General features: G+C 44.3%; 3 long non-coding RNA genes across 3 annotated transcripts; all 3 read right to left on the bottom strand.

Annotated features, from left to right (window-relative positions):
* Positions 1-3,566: 3,566 nt before the first annotated feature.
* Positions 3,567-5,328, bottom strand: LOC122342390. The gene is made up of 3 exons (XR_006250551.1): positions 5,254-5,328; positions 4,994-5,078; positions 3,567-3,968 (listed from the first exon to the last, which is right to left on the bottom strand). It is a non-coding gene; the product is annotated as an uncharacterized LOC122342390 (long non-coding RNA).
* Positions 5,329-10,158: 4,830 nt separating this feature from the next.
* LOC122342421 lies at positions 10,159-11,745 on the bottom strand. The gene is made up of 3 exons (XR_006250562.1): positions 11,671-11,745; positions 11,411-11,495; positions 10,159-10,386 (listed from the first exon to the last, which is right to left on the bottom strand). It is a non-coding gene; the product is annotated as an uncharacterized LOC122342421 (long non-coding RNA).
* A 1,699-nt stretch (positions 11,746-13,444) lies between these two features.
* On the bottom strand, positions 13,445-14,957 carry LOC122342441. Its single transcript, XR_006250566.1, has 3 exons — positions 14,883-14,957; positions 14,623-14,707; positions 13,445-13,597 (listed from the first exon to the last, which is right to left on the bottom strand). It is a non-coding gene; the product is annotated as an uncharacterized LOC122342441 (long non-coding RNA).
* Between the last annotated feature and the right edge of the window lie 1,160 nt (positions 14,958-16,117).

Consider the following 16,117-nt stretch of genomic DNA (forward strand, 5'->3'; position numbering starts at 1 on the left):
TGTACTGATGTGTGCAGTAAGGGTTTTGACAGACAGTTTTACACATTTCTAAAACCATGCACTCTGAACTTTCTTTTCACGGGGTCTCCTTCAAATTTCTGGTTTCAATTCATGCGGTTTTGTAGTTTTTAAAATTCGGTGTGCACAGCTTTTTTCAAGAGTGAAAACTGAACGCAGAGTTGCTTCATTCATCTCTTTTTTACCATTTTGCTCAACAGAAAATAATTTTCAGGTGCATGTACTTTAGGGTGCTTTGCATAATTGCGCGTGTGTCAAAGACTGCAGCCCCAAAAGACATATCATGCATAATAAACAAACAGAGCTCACAACCTTCAGTACTTTTTTTCCATTTATTTGTGCTTTGAGCAGGGCAGTTATTTGAAACTTTGCACGTTGGACACTTACTCATGCCTGTAGTACAACAGAATTTAGACTGCTGGTAAGCAAATTCAAAAGATTTACGCGTTCAAATAATCCCTCATCAAAAAAAAAAAAAAAAAAGAGCATGCGTACACAACCTCAGCAGATTGAGATTGATTTCTCAGTCTAGAGTTAATGTGCCACTGTCCCATCACTGGGACGCGGAGGTCGCAGCATCCTCCTGTGGTCTCAAAGAGAACTGCAGTAGAAAGTCCCACTGCTCTGCGACAGAAAGGATTCAGACGATTCCACAGCTTGTGCATGATGTGCTGCTTTCAGCTGTCCTGGAGGAGGTCATGGCATCCACTGGAAATCGCTTGATGCTTGTCTTCCTCCTTTCGCAAAAGACAAAACAGATCCACTTTAATGTACTTGAGTCTGAACTCGAAAAAGGAAGGTTGGCATCATTGAAAATGAGTCCTGTAAGACATAAGAAATGTTCTCAGTTAGAATGTTCTTCCGCGGGATGCATGCACTTCTGTTTATTAACCGCTATCTCTTTTTGTGGGCTTGTCTGTGTTTGAAATGAAGCAATGTTTCAAAAGCACCCATAGCTGTTGCCTGTCCTGATAAATCAAAGAAATCACTTGTGATATTGCAGCTACGTGAACAGATAACATGCTAAAATGCTCAGAGGGGTGGGTCTACACACACGCACACGCATAGAGCACACCTTGAGCCAAGAGATCTGTGGCTCACAGGTAAGAGCGCTGCCTCACGGTTCAGAGCTCGTTGGTTCGATCCCAGCCGGAGCTCCTTGAGTAGACGATTCAGGAGAGCCAAAGCTTTAACTAGCTTATTGTACCATCACACAAACGGTGACATAGAAGTTCCAGCACATCTCACGCCAAGAGGTCTGTGGCTCACTGGTAAGGGCACTGCCTCACGGTTCGGAGGTTGCGGTTCGATCTCGCTGAGGCTGTCTGTGACAGGGGGGGCTAAAGCTTTAACTAGACTAGTATTATATCACACAAACAGTGACATACAAGTTCCAGCGCGACCAGCGACAAGAGATCTGTGGCTCACTGGTCAGAGCACTGCCTCACGGGTTCAGAGGTCGCTGGTTCAATCCCAGCCGGATCTCCGCGTTACGTGTGAATGGCGCGCATGGAGTGCGTGTGCTGTGTGAATGAAGGGATGGGGATGGCTCGGGTCCCCCCCGAGCCCCGGCACCATGTCCAGCAGGGGTTATGCTTCTTGATTTCAAAAATTGAAATTTGCCTGTATAAAAAATTTGAGCCGCCGTCCCTTCCCCGCCCGCTTAGGTTACCATCATTTGCTTTCTAGAGGAGTGACCCCCCCCCACAAAGAAAATGATGGCAACCTACGCATCAACTACACAACACGACACAAAACAAGCCTCACCCGTCCTTCAGCACGTGTCCATCATTACAGTCAGTGTCTGTCCTCACGCTCCAGAGCTCTGCTTCCATTACAACACCTCTCTTACTCTGCAGGGGCAACACAGATGGATAAAGACTTTAGAGTTTGTTTTAACAAATTATGGAAAACAAAAATAATACAACTCTATATGTTTTAGACAAATATCTATAACCAGTGATACTGGAGGAGTGACATTTAAAGACACTCAAGGCTATTCATGTACAGAAAATAAATTCAATACACCTTTTCTATGGTCTTTAAAGCAAACAATGTTTAAGTGGTTAAAACAGGGGATACAATTATTCGCGCAACACTATGGTGTCGCGCTTTGAATCAAATGATTCACAAAACGCCCTTTTAAATCCTGTTCTGAATCAAATGATTCGAATCCCAATACGTGATCCGATTCGAAATCCTGTTCTGAATCAAATGATTCGAATCCCCAAAAGTGATCCGATTCGAAATCCTGTTCTGAATCAAATTATTCACAAAACGATTCAAATCATTGGGCTTAATAATGTTCCCCGCCCTTTCAAAAAATCGGCCAATCCGGAAGGAGAGGCGGCGCCGTCACCCACTCCCATTGGTCCGACTCGTTAATCAATCACACTGTTTGACAGCACGTAAACACACCCTCCATCACTTGATCACAAAACACGGTACCGTGTTGTTCTTTCAATCACTTTACACGTGTACAGTTGCAAATGTTCTCCGCCTGCCAAGTAGAGGTTGATCGTTTACGTTAAATGTGAACACGGCGACAACGATGCATTCGATGTAGAATTTCATAATTGCATTTATTTCGACACTATTAACGTGTTTGTGGCCGACTGAACGATCGACCGACTGCCTGATAACCTCAAAATATCACGTTTCGACTAACGTTTGTTGTGTGACGCGCGTGTAGTGCTTGTGTTTCTGTGGGGTTTAGGTAACTCACATCGACGCGAACTGCCGTGTTTTCTTCCCAGGTTTCTACTTCTTCTGATCAGTCGGGGTTTGAAGTCTCTGAAGGCGCCTCTGCCGCCTTGTGGAGCGGATGAAAAATGCAGTTCACTTTACTACCGGCTGTCGTGTCACAGCCTCATCAGACTCAACGTTGTTTCAGATTAATTTACTGGCTATATTCCCAAGTAACACGTGCATGAATAAATATTCAAGTACTCAAGTTCCGTATTTGTTAAGTGTGAAGAAAGGCTTGTGACGAATCACCGGCTCCCTCTTGTGGCCCGTTACGCGAAACGCAAAGCCGAGTTGGTCGGCCAGAGGACAGAGGTTCATATTTCCAAAGTTGGGTGTTTTTTTGTTTTGTTTTTCTCCAAGTAAGAAGTTCGAGGGCAAAAAGAAGAAAGCAAGCAATGTAAGGACCGCTGTCATATAAAGAAAGGTTAGAACTACTAGCTGAGTCCCAATTAATGTACTGATGTGTGCAGTAAGGGTTTTGACAGACAGTTTTTACACATTTCTAAAACCATGCACTCTGAACTTTCTTTTCACGGGTCTCCTTCAAATTTCTGGTTTCAATTCATGCGGTTTTGTAGTTTTAAAATTCGGTGTGCACAGCTTTTTTCAAGAGTGAAAACTGAACGCAGAGTTGCTTCATTCATCTCTTTTTTACCATTTTGCTCAACAGAAAATAATTTTCAGGTGCATGTACTTTAGGGTGCTTTGCATAATTGCGCGTGTGTCAAAGACTGCAGCCCCAAAAGACATATCATGCATAATAAACAAACAGAGCTCACAACCTTCATACTTTTTTTTTCCATTTATTTGTGCTTTGAGCAGGGCAGTTATTTGAAACTTTGCACGTTGGACACTTACTCATGCCTGTAGTACAACAGAATTTAGACTGCTGGTAAGCAAATTCAAAAGATTTACGCGTTCAAATAATCCCTCATCCAAAAAAAAAAAGAGCATGCGTACACAACCTCAGCAGATTGAGATTGATTTCTCAGTCTAGAGTTAATGTGCCACTGTCCCATCACTGGGACGCGGAGGTCGCAGCATCCTCCTGTGGTCTCAAAGAGAACTGCAGTAGAAAGTCCCACTGCTCTGCGACAGAAAGGATTCAGACGATTCCACAGCTTGTGCATGATGTGCTGCTTTCAGCTGTCCTGGAGGAGGTCATGGCATCCACTGGAAATCGCTTGATGCTTGTCTTCCTCCTTTCGCAAAAGACAAAACAGATCCACTTTAATGTACTTGAGTCTGAACTCGAAAAAGGAAGGTTGGCATCATTGAAAATGAGTCCTGTAAGACATAAGAAATGTTCTCAGTTAGAATGTTCTTCCGCGGGATGCATGCACTTCTGTTTATTAACCGCTATCTCTTTTTGTGGGCTTGTCTGTGTTTGAAATGAAGCAATGTTTCAAAAGCACCCATAGCTGTTGCCTGTCCTGATAAATCAAAGAAATCACTTGTGATATTGCAGCTACGTGAACAGATAACATGCTAAAATGCTCAGAGGGGTGGGTCTACACACACGCACACGCATAGAGCACACCTTGAGCCAAGAGATCTGTGGCTCACAGGTAAGAGCGCTGCCTCACGGTTCAGAGCTCGTTGGTTCGATCCCAGCCGGAGCTCCTTGAGTAGACGATTCAGGAGAGCCAAAGCTTTAACTAGCTTATTGTACCATCACACAAACGGTGACATAGAAGTTCCAGCACATCTCACGCCAAGAGGTCTGTGGCTCACTGGTAAGGGCACTGCCTCACGGTTCGGAGGTTGCCGGTTCGATCTCGCTGAGGCTGTCTGTGACAGGGGGGGCTAAAGCTTTAACTAGACTAGTATTATATCACACAAACAGTGACATACAAGTTCCAGCGCGACCAGCGACAAGAGATCTGTGGCTCACTGGTCAGAGCACTGCCTCACGGGTTCAGAGGTCGCTGGTTCAATCCCAGCCGGATCTCCGCGTTACGTGTGAATGGCGCGCATGGAGTGCGTGTGCTGTGTGAATGAAGGGACGGGGATGGCTCGGGTCCCCCCCGAGCCCCGGCACCATGTCCAGCAGGGGTTATGCTTCTTGATTTCAAAAATTGAAATTTGCCTGTATAAAAAATTTGAGCCGCCGTCCCTTTCCGCCCGCTTAGGTTACCATCATTTGCTTTCTAGAGGAGTGACCCCACAAAGAAAATGATGGCAACCTACGCATCAACTACACAACACGACACAAAACAAGCCTCACCCGTCCTTCAGCACGTGTCCATCATTACAGTCAGTGTCTGTCCTCACGCTCCAGAGCTCTGCTTCCGTACAACACCTCTCTTACTCTGCAGGGGCAACACAGATGGATAAAGACTTTAGAGTTTGTTTTAACAAATTATGGAAAACAAAAATAATACAACTCTATATGTTTTAGACAAATATCTATAACCAGTGATACTGGAGGAGTGACATTTAAAGACACTCAAGGCTATTCATGTACAGAAAATAAATTCAATACACCTTTTCTATGGTCTTTAAAGCAAACAATGTTTAAGTGGTTAAAACAGGGGATACAATTATTCGCGCAACACTATGGTGTCGCGCTTTGAATCAAATGATTCACAAAACGCCCTTTTAAATCCTGTTCTGAATCAAATGATTCGAATCCCAATACGTGATCCGATTCGAAATCCTGTTCTGAATCAAATGATTCGAATCCCCAAAAGTGATCCGATTCGAAATCCTGTTCTGAATCAAATGATTCACAAAACGATTCAAATCATTGGGCTTAATAATGTTCCCCGCCCTTTCAAAAAATCGGCCAATCCGGAAGGAGAGGCGGCGCCGTCACCCACTCCCATTGGTCCGACTCGTTAATCAATCACACTGTTTGACAGCACGTAAACACACCCTCCATCACTTGATCACAAAACACGGTACCGTGTTGTTCTTTCAATCACTTTACACGTGTACAGTTGCAAATGTTCTCCGCCTGCCAAGTAGAGGTTGATCGTTTACGTTAAATGTGAACACGGCGACAACGATGCATTCGATGTAGAATTTCATAATTGCATTTATTTCGACACTATTAACGTGTTTGTGGCCGACTGAACGATCGACCGACTGCCTGATAACCTCAAAATATCACGTTTCGACTAACGTTTGTTGTGTGAACGCGTGTAGTGCTTGTGTTTCTGTGGGGTTTAGGTAACTCACATCGACGCGAACTGCCGTGTTTTCTTCCCAGGTTTCTACTTCTTCTGATCAGTCGGGGTTGAAGTCTCTGAAGGCGCCTCTGCCGCCTTGTGGAGCGGATGAAAATGCAGTTCACTTTACTACCGGCTGTCGTGTCACAGCCTCATCAGACTCAACGTTGTTTCAGATTAATTTACTGGCTATATTCCCAAGTAACACGTGCATGAATAAATATTCAAGTACTCAAGTTCCGTATTTGTTAAGTGTGAAGAAAGGCTTGTGACGAATCACGGCTCCCTCTTGTGGCCCGTTACGCGAAAACGCAAAGCCGAGTTGGTCGGCCAGAGGACAGAGGTTCATATTTCCAAAGTTGGGTGTTTTTTTGTTTTGTTTTTTTCTCCAAGTAAGAAGTTCGAGGGCAAAAAGAAGAAAGCAAGCAATGTAAGGACCGCTGTCATATAAAGAAAGGTTAGAACTACTAGCTGAGTCCCAATTAATGTACTGATGTGTGCAGTAAGGGTTTTGACAGACAGTTTTACACATTTCTAAAACCATGCACTCTGAACTTTCTTTTCACGGGGTCTCCTTCAAATTTCTGGTTTCAATTCATGCGGTTTTGTAGTTTTTAAAATTCGGTGTGCACAGCTTTTTTCAAGAGTGAAAACTGAACGCAGAGTTGCTTCATTCATCTCTTTTTTACCATTTTGCTCAACAGAAAATAATTTTCAGGTGCATGTACTTTAGGGTGCTTTGCATAATTGCTTGCGTGTGTCAAAGACTGCAGCCCCAAAAGACATATCATGCATAATAAACAAACAGAGCTCACAACCTTCAGTACTTTTTTTCCATTTATTTGTGCTTTGAGCAGGGCAGTTATTTGAAACTTTGCACGTTGGACACTTACTCATGCCTGTAGTACAACAGAATTTAGACTGCTGGTAAGCAAATTCAAAAGATTTACGCGTTCAAATAATCCCTCATCCAAAAAAAAAAAAGAGCATGCGTACACAACCTCAGCAGATTGAGATTGATTTCTCAGTCTAGAGTTAATGTGCCACTGTCCCATCACTGGGACGCGGAGGTCGCAGCATCCTCCTGTGGTCTCAAAGAGAACTGCAGTAGAAAGTCCCACTGCTCTGCGACAGAAAGGATTCAGACGATTCCACAGCTTGTGCATGATGTGCTGCTTTCAGCTGTCCTGGAGGAGGTCATGGCATCCACTGGAAATCGCTTGATGCTTGTCTTCCTCCTTTCGCAAAAGACAAAACAGATCCACTTTAATGTACTTGAGTCTGAACTCGAAAAAGGAAGGTTGGCATCATTGAAAATGAGTCCTGTAAGACATAAGAAATGTTCTCAGTTAGAATGTTCTTCCGCGGGATGCATGCACTTCTGTTTATTAACCGCTATCTCTTTTTGTGGGCTTGTCTGTGTTTGAAATGAAGCAATGTTTCAAAAGCACCCATAGCTGTTGCCTGTCCTGATAAATCAAAGAAATCACTTGTGATATTGCAGCTACGTGAACAGATAACATGCTAAAATGCTCAGAGGGGTGGGTCTACACACACGCACACGCATAGAGCACACCTTGAGCCAAGAGATCTGTGGCTCACAGGTAAGAGCGCTGCCTCACGGTTCAGAGCTCGTTGGTTCGATCCCAGCCGGAGCTCCTTGAGTAGACGATTCAGGAGAGCCAAAGCTTTAACTAGCTTATTGTACCATCACACAAACGGTGACATAGAAGTTCCAGCACATCTCACGCCAAGAGGTCTGTGGCTCACTGGTAAGGGCACTGCCTCACGGTTCGGAGGTTGCCGGTTCGATCTCGCTGAGGCTGTCTGTGACAGGGGGGGCTAAAGCTTTAACTAGACTAGTATTATATCACACAAACAGTGACATACAAGTTCCAGCGCGACCAGCGACAAGAGATCTGTGGCTCACTGGTCAGAGCACTGCCTCACGGGTTCAGAGGTCGCTGGTTCAATCCCAGCCGGATCTCCGCGTTACGTGTGAATGGCGCGCATGGAGTGCGTGTGCTGTGTGAATGAAGGGACGGGGATGGCTCGGGTCCCCCCCGAGCCCCGGCACCATGTCCAGCAGGGGTTATGCTTCTTGATTTCAAAAATTGAAATTTGCCTGTATAAAAAATTTGAGCCGCCGTCCCTTCCCCGCCCGCTTAGGTTACCATCATTTGCTTTCTAGAGGAGTGACCCCCCCCCACAAAGAAAATGATGGCAACCTACGCATCAACTACACAACACGACACAAAACAAGCCTCACCCGTCCTTCAGCACGTGTCCATCATTACAGTCAGTGTCTGTCCTCACGCTCCAGAGCTCTGCTTCCGTTACAACACCTCTCTTACTCTGCAGGGCAACACAGATGGATAAAGACTTTAGAGTTTGTTTTAACAAATTATGGAAAACAAAAATAATACAACTCTATATGTTTTAGACAAATATCTATAACCAGTGATACTGGAGGAGTGACATTTAAAGACACTCAAGGCTATTCATGTACAGAAAATAAATTCAATACACCTTTTCTATGGTCTTTAAAGCAAACAATGTTTAAGTGGTTAAAACAGGGGATACAATTATTCGCGCAACACTATGGTGTCGCGCTTTGAATCAAATGATTCACAAAACGCCCTTTTAAATCCTGTTCTGAATCAAATGATTCGAATCCCAATACGTGATCCGATTCGAAATCCTGTTCTGAATCAAATGATTCGAATCCCCAAAAGTGATCCGATTCGAAATCCTGTTCTGAATCAAATGATTCACAAAACGATTCAAATCATTGGGCTTAATAATGTTCCCGCCCTTTCAAAAAATCGGCCAATCCGGAAGGAGGCGGCGCCGTCACCCACTCCCATTGGTCCGACTCGTTAATCAATCACACTGTTTGACAGCACGTAAACACACCCTCCATCACTTGATCACAAAACACGGTACCGTGTTGTTCTTTCAATCACTTTACGTGTACAGTTGCAAATGTTCTCCGCCTGCCAAGTAGAGGTTGATCGTTTACGTTAAATGTGAACACGGCGACAACGATGCATTCGATGTAGAATTTCATAATTGCATTTATTTCGACACTATTAACGTGTTTGTGGCCGACTGAACGATCGACCGACTGCCTGATAACCTCAAAATATCACGTTTCGACTAACGTTTGTTGTGTGAACGCGTGTAGTGCTTGTGTTTCTGTGGGGTTTAGGTAACTCACATCGACGCGAACTGCCGTGTTTTCTTCCCAGGTTTCTACTTCTTCTGATCAGTCGGGGGTTCGAAGTCTCTGAAGGCGCCTCTGCCGCCTTGTGGAGCGGATGAAAATGCAGTTCACTTTACTACCGGCTGTCGTGTCACAGCCTCATCAGACTCAACGTTGTTTCAGATTAATTTACTGGCTATATTCCCAAGTAACACGTGCATGAATAAATATTCAAGTACTCAAGTTCCGTATTTGTTAAGTGTGAAGAAAGGCTTGTGACGAATCACCGGCTCCCTCTTGTGGCCCGTTACGCGAAAACGCAAAGCCGAGTTGGTCGGCCAGAGGACAGAGGTTCATATTTCCAAAGTTGGGTGTTTTTTTTTGTTTGTTTTTTCTCCAAGTAAGAAGTTCGAGGGCAAAAAGAAGAAAGCAAGCAATGTAAGGACCGCTGTCATATAAAGAAAGGTTAGAACTACTAGCTGAGTCCCAATTAATGTACTGATGTGTGCAGTAAGGGTTTTGACAGACAGTTTTTACACATTTCTAAAACCATGCACTCTGAACTTTCTTTTCACGGGGTCTCCTTCAAATTTCTGGTTTCAATTCATGCGGTTTTGTAGTTTTTAAAATTCGGTGTGCACAGCTTTTTTCAAGAGTGAAAACTGAACGCAGAGTTGCTTCATTCATCTCTTTTTTACCATTTTGCTCAACAGAAAATAATTTTCAGGTGCATGTACTTTAGGGTGCTTTGCATAATTGCGCGTGTGTCAAAGACTGCAGCCCCAAAAGACATATCATGCATAATAAACAAACAGAGCTCACAACCTTCAGTACTTTTTTTCCATTTATTTGTGCTTTGAGCAGGGCAGTTATTTGAAACTTTGCACGTTGGACACTTACTCATGCCTGTAGTACAACAGAATTTAGACTGCTGGTAAGCAAATTCAAAAGATTTACGCGTTCAAATAATCCTCATCAAAAAAAAAAAGAGCATGCGTACACAACCTCAGCAGATTGAGATTGATTTCTCAGTCTAGAGTTAATGTGCCACTGTCCCATCACTGGGACGCGGAGGTCGCAGCATCCTCCTGTGGTCTCAAAGAGAACTGCAGTAGAAAGTCCCACTGCTCTGCGACAGAAAGGATTCAGACGATTCCACAGCTTGTGCATGATGTGCTGCTTTCAGCTGTCCTGGAGGAGGTCATGGCATCCACTGGAAATCGCTTGATGCTTGTCTTCCTCCTTTCGCAAAAGACAAAACAGATCCACTTTAATGTACTTGAGTCTGAACTCGAAAAAGGAAGGTTGGCATCATTGAAAATGAGTCCTGTAAGACATAAGAAATGTTCTCAGTTAGAATGTTCTTCCATGGGATGCATGCACTTCTGTTTATTAACCGCTATCTCTTTTTGTGGGCTTGTCTGTGTTTGAAATGAAGCAATGTTTCAAAAGCACCCATAGCTGTTGCCTGTCCTGATAAATCAAAGAAATCACTTGTGATATTGCAGCTACGTGAACAGATAACATGCTAAAATGCTCAGAGGGGTGGGTCTACACACACGCACGCGCATAGAGCACACCTTGAGCCAAGAGATCTGTGGCTCACAGGTAAGAGCGCTGCCTCACGGTTCAGAGCTCGTTGGTTCGATCCAGCCGGAGCTCCTTGAGTAGACGATTCAGGAGAGCCAAAGCTTTAACTAGCTTATTGTACCATCACACAAACGGTGACATAGAAGTTCCAGCACATCTCACGCCAAGAGGTCTGTGGCTCACTGGTAAGGGCACTGCCTCACGGTTCGGAGGTTGCGGTTCGATCTCGCTGAGGCTGTCTGTGACAGGGGGGGCTAAAGCTTTAACTAGACTAGTATTATATCACACAAACAGTGACATACAAGTTCCAGCGCGACCAGCGACAAGAGATCTGTGGCTCACTGGTCAGAGCACTGCCTCACGGGTTCAGAGGTCGCTGGTTCAATCCCAGCCGGATCTCCGCGTTACGTGTGAATGGCGCGCATGGAGTGCGTGTGCTGTGTGAATGAAGGGACGGGGATGGCTCGGGTCCCCCCCGAGCCCCGGCACCATGTCCAGCAGGGGTTATGCTTCTTGATTTCAAAAATTGAAATTTGCCTGTATAAAAAATTTGAGCCGCCGTCCCTTCCCCGCCCGCTTAGGTTACCATCATTTGCTTTCTAGAGGGTGACCCCCACAAAGAAAATGATGGCAACCTACGCATCAACTACACAACACGACACAAAACAAGCCTCACCCGTCCTTCAGCACGTGTCCATCATTACAGTCAGTGTCTGTCCTCACGCTCCAGAGCTCTGCTTCCGTACAACACCTCTCTTACTCTGCAGGGGCAACACAGATGGATAAAGACTTTAGAGTTTGTTTTAACAAATTATGGAAAACAAAAATAATACAACTCTATATGTTTTAGACAAATATCTATAACCAGTGATACTGGAGGAGTGACATTTAAAGACACTCAAGGCTATTCATGTACAGAAAATAAATTCAATACACCTTTTCTATGGTCTTTAAAGCAAACAATGTTTAAGTGGTTAAAACAGGGGATACAATTATTCGCGCAACACTATGGTGTCGCGCTTTGAATCAAATGATTCACAAAACGCCCTTTAAATCCTGTTCTGAATCAAATGATTCGAATCCCAATACGTGATCCGATTCGAAATCCTGTTCTGAATCAAATGATTCGAATCCCAAAAGTGATCCGATTCGAAATCCTGTTCTGAATCAAATGATTCACAAAACGATTCAAATCATTGGGCTTAATAATGTTCCCCGCCCTTTCAAAAAATCGGCCAATCCGGAAGGAGAGGCGGCGCCGTCACCCACTCCCATTGGTCCGACTCGTTAATCAATCACACTGTTTGACAGCACGTAAACACACCCTCCATCACTTGATCACAAAACACGGTACCGTGTTGTTCTTTCAATCACTTTACACGTGTACAGTTGCAAATGTTCTCCGCCTGCCAAGTAGAGGTTGATCGTTTACGTTAAATGTGAACACGGCGACAACGATGCATTCGATGTAGAATTTCATAATTGCATTTATTTCGACACTATTAACGTGTTTGTGGCCGACTGAACGATCGACCGACTGCCTGATAACCTCAAAATATCGCGTTTCGACTAACGTTTGTTGTGTGAAGCGCGTGTAGTGCTTGTGTTTCTGTGGGGTTTAGGTAACTCACATCGACGCGAACTGCCGTGTTTTCTTCCCAGGTTTCTACTTCTTCTGATCAGTCGGGGTTCGAAGTCTCTGAAGGCGCCTCTGCCGCCTTGTGGAGCGGATGAAAATGCAGTTCACTTTACTACCGGCTGTCGTGTCACAGCCTCATCAGACTCAACGTTGTTTCAGATTAATTTACTGGCTATATTCCCAAGTAACACGTGCATGAATAAATATTCAAGTACTCAAGTTCCGTATTTGTTAAGTGTGAAGAAAGGCTTGTGACGAATCACCGGCTCCCTCTTGTGGCCCGTTACGCGAAAGCGCAAAGCCGAGTTGGTCGGCCAGAGGACAGAGGTTCATATTTCCAAAGTTGGGTGTTTTTTTTTTGTTTTGTTTTTCTCCAAGTAAGAAGTTCGAGAGGCAAAAGAAGAAAGCAAGCAATGTAAGGACCGCTGTCATATAAAGAAAGGTTAGAACTACTAGCTGAGTCCCAATTAATGTACTGATGTGTGCAGTAAGGGTTTTGACAGACAGTTTTTACACATTTCTAAAACCATGCACTCTGAACTTTCTTTTCACGGGTCTCCTTCAAATTTCTGGTTTCAATTCATGCGGTTTTGTAGTTTTAAAAATCGGTGTGCACAGCTTTTTCAAGAGTGAAAACTGAGCGCAGAGTTGCTTCATTCATCTCTTTTTACCATTTTGCTCAACAGAAAATAATTTTCAGGTGCATGTACTTTAGGGTGCTTTGCATAATTGCGCGTGTGTCAAAGACTGCAGCCCCAAAAGACATATCATGCATAATAAACAAACAGAGCTCACAACCTTCAGTATTTTTTTCCCATTTATTTGTGCTTTGAGCAGGGCAGTTATTTGAAACTTTGCACGTTGGACACTTACTCATGCCTGTAGTACAACAGAATTTAGACTGCTGGTAAAGCAAATTCAAAAGATTTCTTGCGTTCAAATAATCCCTCATCCAAAAAAAAAAAAAAAGAGCATGCGTACACAACCTCAGCAGATTGAGATTGATTTCTCAGTCTAGAGTTAATGTGCCACTGTCCCATCACTGGGACGCTGGAGGTCGCAGCATCCTCCTGTGGTCTCAAAGAGAACTGCAGTAGAAAGTCCCACTGCTCTGCGACAGAAAGGATTCAGACGATTCCACAGCTTGTGCATGATGTGCTGCTTTCAGCTGTCCTGGAGGAGGTCATGGCATCCACTGGAAATCGCTTGATGCTTGTCTTCCTCCTTTCGCAAAAGACAAAACAGATCCACTTTAATGTACTTGAGTCTGAACTCGAAAAAGGAAGGTTGGCATCATTGAAAATGAGTCCTGTAAGACATAAGAAATGTTCTCAGTTAGAATGTTCTTCCGCGGGATGCATGCACTTCTGTTTATTAACCGCTATCTCTTTTTGTGGGCTTGTCTGTGTTTGAAATGAAGCAATGTTTCAAAAGCACCCATAGCTGTTGCCTGTCCTGATAAATCAAAGAAATCACTTGTGATATTGCAGCTACGTGAACAGATAACATGCTAAAATGCTCAGAGGGGTGGGTCTACACACACGCACACGCATAGAGCACACCTTGAGCCAAGAGATCTGTGGCTCACAGGTAAGAGCGCTGCCTCACGGTTCAGAGCTCGTTGGTTCGATCCCAGCCGGAGCTCCTTGAGTAGACGATTCAGGAGAGCCAAAGCTTTAACTAGCTTATTGTACCATCACACAAACGGTGACATAGAAGTTCCAGCACATCTCACGCCAAGAGGTCTGTGGCTCACTGGTAAGGGCACTGCCTCACGGTTCGGAGGTTGCCGGTTCGATCTCGCTGAGGCTGTCTGTGACAGGGGCTAAAGCTTTAACTAGACTAGTATTATATCACACAAACAGTGACATACAAGTTCCAGCGCGACCAGCGACAAGAGATCTGTGGCTCACTGGTCAGAGCACTGCCTCACGGGTTCAGAGGTCGCTGGTTCAATCCCAGCCGGATCTCCGCGTTACGTGTGAATGGCGCGCATGGAGTGCGTGTGCTGTGTGAATGAAGGGACGGGGATGGCTCGGGTCCCCCCCGAGCCCCGGCACCATGTCCAGCAGGGGTTATGCTTCTTGATTTCAAAAATTGAAATTTGCCTGTATAAAAAATTTGAGCCGCCGTCCCTTCCCCGCCCGCTTAGGTTACCATCATTTGCTTTCTAGAGGAGTGACTTCCCACAAAGAAAATGATGGCAACCTACGCATCAACTACACAACACGACACAAAACAAGCCTCACCCGTCCTTCAGCACGTGTCCATCATTACAGTCAGTGTCTGTCCTCACGCTCCAGAGCTCTGCTTCCGTACAACACCTCTCTTACTCTGCAGGGGCAACACAGATGGATAAAGACTTTAGAGTTTGTTTTAACAAATTATGGAAAACAAAAATAATACAACTCTATATGTTTTAGACAAATATCTATAACCAGTGATACTGGAGGAGTGACATTTAAAGACACTCAAGGCTATTCATGTACAGAAAATAAATTCAATACACCTTTTCTATGGTCTTTAAAGCAAACAATGTTTAAGTGGTTAAAACAGGGGATACAATTATTCGCGCAACACTATGGTGTCGCGCTTTGAATCAAATGATTCACAAAACGCCCTTTTAAATCCTGTTCTGAATCAAATGATTCGAATCCCAATACGTGATCCGATTCGAAATCCTGTTCTGAATCAAATGATTCGAATCCCCAAAAGTGATCCGATTCGAAATCCTGTTCTGAATCAAATGATTCACAAAACGATTCAAATCATTGGGCTTAATAATGTTCCCGCCCTTTCAAAAAATCGCCAATCCGGAAGGAGAGGCGGCGCCGTCACCCACTCCCATTGGTCCGACTCGTTAATCAATCACACTGTTTGACAGCACGTAAACACACCCTCCATCACTTGATCACAAAACACGGTACCGTGTTGTTCTTTCAATCACTTTACACGTGTACAGTTGCAAATGTTCTCCGCCTGCCAAGTAGAGGTTGATCGTTTACGTTAAATGTGAACACGGCGACAACGATGCATTCGATGTAGAATTTCATAATTGCATTTATTTCGACACTATTAACGTGTTTGTGGCCGACTGAACGATCGACCGACTGCCTGATAACCTCAAAATATCACGTTTCGACTAACGTTTGTTGTGTGAACGCGTGTAGTGCTTGTGTTTCTGTGGGGTTTAGGTAACTCACATCGACGCGAACTGCCGTGTTTTCTTCCCAGGTTTCTACTTCTTCTGATCAGTCGGGGGTTCGAAGTCTCTGAAGGCGCCTCTGCCGCCTTGTGGAGCGGATGAAAAATGCAGTTCACTTTACTACCGGCTGTCGTGTCACAGCCTCATCAGACTCAACGTTGTTTCAGATTAATTTACTGGCTATATTCCCAAGTAACACGTGCATGAATAAATATTCAAGTACTCAAGTTCCGTATTTGTTAAGTGTGAAGAAAGGCTTGTGACGAATCACCGGCTCCCTCTTGTGGCCCGTTACGCGAAAACGCAAAGCCGAGTTGGTCGGCCAGAGGACAGAGGTTCATATTTCCAAAGTTGGGTGTTTTTTTGTTTTGTTTTTTTCTCCAAGTAAGAAGTTCGAGGGCAAAAAGAAGAAAGCAAGCAATGTAAGGACCGCTGTCATATAAAGAAAGGTTAGAACTACTAGCTGAGTCCCAATTAATGTACTGATGTGTGCAGTAAGGGTTTTGACAGACAGTTTTTACACATTTCTAAAACCATGC

This window comes from Puntigrus tetrazona, chromosome 4 (genome assembly GCF_018831695.1).
Source record: "Puntigrus tetrazona isolate hp1 chromosome 4, ASM1883169v1, whole genome shotgun sequence".
NCBI classification, from domain to species: Eukaryota; Metazoa; Chordata; class Actinopteri; order Cypriniformes; family Cyprinidae; genus Puntigrus; species Puntigrus tetrazona.